This window comes from Penaeus vannamei, chromosome 31, assembly GCF_042767895.1.
Source record: "Penaeus vannamei isolate JL-2024 chromosome 31, ASM4276789v1, whole genome shotgun sequence".
In the NCBI taxonomy this organism is placed as follows: Eukaryota; Metazoa; Arthropoda; class Malacostraca; order Decapoda; family Penaeidae; genus Penaeus; species Penaeus vannamei.
This window is the reverse complement of record NC_091579.1, coordinates 25,654,778-25,659,777: the sequence shown is the minus strand read 5'-3', so window position 1 is coordinate 25,659,777 and position 5,000 is coordinate 25,654,778.

Below are 5,000 nucleotides of genomic sequence, written 5' to 3'. Positions count from 1 at the left end.
ACAGCCTGTCAGCACAGTTTATAAATCTTAAATCAAAAAGATGCGAACCCGATAGCTCGCCCCTTGCCCATCCGGCACAGATAGTCGCGGTTCAGTGTCAGTTCCCGTAGAGATGGGGCGCTAGTTTTGCGGTCTCTCTCTCACCTGTTGCTCGCGTGGCTGATGGCGGGAGAATACAGCTTAGGCACTCTTGTTGCAAGAAAATTTAACCGACCTGAAGATTCTGTATGGCGAAATACAATGTGAGAGTTTTTTTTCTTCCCTCGAAACTTTCGGTCATAAGTGGGCGGAGTTTATTCCGTTTGTCGCTCGCTTCTTCATTCTATTTTTCCCCATCGAACAGTCCTCCGCCGCTCGCTTCATGGAAAGTTTGGAACTCTGAACCAATTTTGGAATTCTCTCTGGCAGAATTTTTACCTCCGAAGTTCAGTTGCAAACTCAATTAAGTTGAAACGAGCTCGGCGGCACAAAGTGAAATCACCGAAAGATTTCGAGTGAGACGACATAAGCATCTGGAACTTCGTGTACCGAGCACCAATTTCACGTTTCTCCGCTGGAGTAAATGCTCTGTTACACTGACCACCTCGACATAGAGGTCCAGATTGCCTTGCGCTCCGCTGGCAGCCGCCGGTCCTTTCTCTTTTATCGAGAGTTGCCAGTCATTCATATATATATAAATAACACTGATGATTGTTACTTCTCTTTCTTCTTAACATCTTTCTTTTTCTTTCTTTTTTTCTTTTAAAAACTGAGTTTAACCTTCAAAGGCCCCTTTTGAGTCTGGGAAATGTAGATAAAAGAATGTACAGTTTAATTTACTTATATCTAGCATATACATTACACATATACACACAAACAAATATATAAATAGAGAGACGGAAAGTCAGACATAGAGAGAGAAAGAGAGAGAGAGAGAGAGGAAATAACAACAAGAAAAAAGAGACAGATACAGAGACAGAGATAATGGAAGAAACAAACAAAGGAGAAAATTATATATATTTATATATAAACCATCATTACTTATCAAAGGACTATATGCAAAATATAGAACACTCATATCTCATTCCCACAATTTACAAGGTATTTTCTCATTAACAATACACATGTTCCGTGTTCGCTTACAATGTGTGTCCGGATGTTGTTCATGACACACATGTCGAAATAAGTACATGGACAAGCAAGATAGTGAAAAGGGGGAAGTAACGAAAATGACGGAAATGTAGAGAGAGCAGAGATGGGAGAATAACTAAAAAATAAACAAAAATAAAAAAGCAGAGAGAGAAGAGATAGGAGAATAACTAAAATAGATAAATAAAATATGTAGAGAGAGCAGAGTTAAGGGAATAACTAAAAATAGACAAATAAAAAATGTAGAGAGAGAAGAGATAGAAGAATAACTAAAATAGATAAATAAAAAATGTAGAGAGAGCAGAGATGGGAGAATAACTAAGAAATAAACAAAAATAAAAAAGGAGAGAGAGCAGAGATAGGGGAATAACGAAAATAGATAAATAAAAAATGTAGAGAGAGCAGAAATAGGAGAATAACGAAAACAGATAAATAAAAAGTGTAGAGAGAGCAGAGATAGGAAAATAACTAAAAATAGATAAATAAAAAATGTAGAGAGAGCAGAGATAGGAGAATAACGAAAATAGATCAATAAAAAATGTAGAGAGAGCAGAGATAGGAGAATAACGAAAATAGATAAATAAAAAATGTAGAGAGAGCAGAGATAGGGGAATAACTAAAAATAGGTAAATAAAAATGTAGGGAGAGCAGAGATAGGGGAATAACTAAAAATAGGTAAATAAAAATGTAGGGAGAGCAGAGATAGGGGAATAACTAAAATAGATAAATAAAAAATGTAGATAGCAGAGATAGGAGAATAACGAAAATAGATAAATAAAAAATGTAGAGAGGGCAGAGATGGGAGAATAAGTAAGAAATAAACAAAAATAAAAAAGGAGAGAGAGCAGAGATAGGGGAATAACGAAAATAGATAAATAAAAAATGTAGAGAGAGCAGAAATAGGAGAATAACGAAAACAGATAAATGAAAAGTGTAGAGAGAGCAGAGATAGGAAAATAACTAAAAATAGATAAATAAAAAATGTAGAGAGAGCAGAGATAGGAGAATAACGAAAATAGATCAATAAAAAATGTAGAGAGAGCAGAGATAGGAGAATAACGAAAATAGATAAATAAAAAATGTAGAGAGAGCAGAGATAGGGGAATAACTAAAAATAGGTAAATAAAAATGTAGGGAGAGCAGAGATAGGGGAATAACTAAAATAGATAAATAAAAAATGTAGAGAGCAGAGATAGGAGAATAACTAAAATAGATAAATAAAAAATGTAGAGAGGGCAGAGATGGGAGAATAACTAAGAAATAAACAAAAATAAAAAAAAAGGAGAGAGAGCAGAGATAGGAGAATAACTAAAATAGATAAATAAAAATGTAGAGAGAGCAGAGATAGGAGAATAACTAAAAATAATTAGATAAATAAATAAATGTAGAGAGAGCAGAGATAGGAGATAACTAAGAAATAAAAGAAAGAAGAGAGAGCAGAGATGGGAGAATAAAAAATAATCAAAAATAAATAAAAACACGTAGAGAGAGAAATAGAAACACACGAAATTAAGCATAAAAATCTAGATTTGAAAACACGAATGGAAAGGACAAAACAAGAAACAAGAAAAAAAATTATTATAACAAAAACAGGAAAAAATATATATAAAACCAACCGACAGGAGAACAGAGGACAAACATAAAACAATAACACGAATGAAACTTAGAGAACGAAAAGAGACCAAGAACATAAAAAAGAAATGAAAAAGAGAGGCAGAAGAACAAAAGTTAAAAAAAAGGTATATGAAAAAGAACAGGAGAATAAAAGTTAAGAAATGGGCACACAGAATAAGGGTAAAAAATATAGACAGAACAAACGTAAATATGGGAAACTGAAGAAAACAGAAAACAGAGAAGGATAACAGGAGAATAACAACGAAACAAGAATACAAAACGAAGATAGAGAATCTTTATAAACCAAGAACAGTGAGACAATAACACGGAATAAAACATTGAATAGAGAAGGAGAGTAAAAAATATTAAAAATAATAAAAAATAAAAAGTAAAATACATAAACGAGAATAAAACGTAGAAAATAGACAAAAAGGAACAAAAAGTGACCAAATAAGTAAATAAATCTAATAAAGAAATGAATAGATAGATAAATAAAAATAGAATCAAAACAAGGACACGATGTAAAGAGACTAGAGAAAATGAGCTAACGTAACATAAATAAAACAAGATTTTGACCTTATATGATGCACACGAGACTGTTCACCGTGACCTTCCCTCGCCCTATCCCCCCCACCCCCCCTTCCCCTCCCTTCTTCCGCACCTTCCCTTCGTCTCTCTTTACACCCCCTCCCCCCACCCCCCCCCCTTACCCTCCCTTCTTGTACCTTCCTTTCGTCCTCTCTTTACACCCCCTCCCCCCACCCCCCCTTCCCCTCCCTTCTTGTACCTTCCCTTCCGTCTCTCTTTACACCCTCCTCCCCCCACCCCCCCCTTCCCCTCCCTTCTTGTGTACCTTCCCTTCGTCTCTCTTTACACCCCCTCCCCCCACCCCCCCTTCCCCCTCCCTTCTTGTACCTTCCCTTCTGTCTCTCTTTACACCCCCTCCCCCCACCCCCCTTCCCCTCCCTTCTTGTACCTCCCCTTCGTCTCTCTTTACACCCCCTCTCCCCATGCCCACGCCCACGCTACCCCCCAATCCCCCCCTCATCGCGCCCACACTACCCCCACCCCCCCCAGACGTACACCCCCTCCCCACCCCCATCGCGCCCACTGTTGTTTACTGACACTTTACATGTCAGAAATAATTACATTGAACCAAGCAAGATAGTGAAAAGGGGGAAGTAACGAAAATGACGGAAATGTAGAGAGAGCAGAGATAGGAGAATAACTAAAAAATTAACAAAAATAAAAAAGTAGAGAGAGAAGAGATAGGAGAATAACTAAAAATAGACCATAAATAAAAAGAAATGTTAGAGAGAGCAGAGAGTTAAAAGGGAATAACTAAAAATAGACAAATAAAACATGTAGAGAGAGCAGAGATAGGAAAGAACTAAAATAGATAAATAAAAAATGTAGAGCAGAGTGAAAGAACTAAAATAGATAAATAAAAATAGAAGTAGAGAGATAGGAGAATAACTAAGAAAATAAACAAAAATAAAAGAGAGAGCAGAGATAAGCGAATGAACTATGCAGAAATAAACAAAACTAAAAAGTAGAGAGAGCAGAGATAGGGAGAATAACTAGAAATAGACATATAAAAAATGTAGAAAGACAAAGAGATAGGGGATTAATTTTTTTAAATAATACATAAATAAAAAACAGATAAATAAAAAGTGTAGAGAGAGCAGAGATAGGAGAATAACTAAAACATAGACATATAAAAAATGTAGAGAGAGAAGAGATAGAGGGGAATAACAAGAAATAAATAAATAAAAAAATGCTAGAGAGAGCAGAGACAGGAGAATAACGAGAAAAACAGATAAATAAAAAGTGTAGACAGAGCAGAGATAGGAAAATATCTATAAATAGATATATAAAAAATGTAGAGGAGAGCAGAGATAGGGGGATAATAACGAAAATAGATAAATAAAAAATGTAGAGAGAGCAGAGATAGGGGGAATAACTAAAAATAGATAAATAAAAATGAAGAGAGAGAGCAGAGATAGGGGAATAACTAAAATAGATAAATACAAAATGTAGAGAGCAGAGATAGGAGAATAACTAAGAAATAAACAAAAATTAAAAAAGTAGAGAGAACAGAGATAGGAGAATAACTAAAAATAAGTAGATAAGTAAATAAATGTAGAGAGAGCAGAGACAGAGGAGATAACTAAGAAATAAAAGAAAGAAAGAAAGAAATATACAAAAATATGGGAGAGAATAAAAGATAAACAAAAATAAATTTAAAAAAAAACATG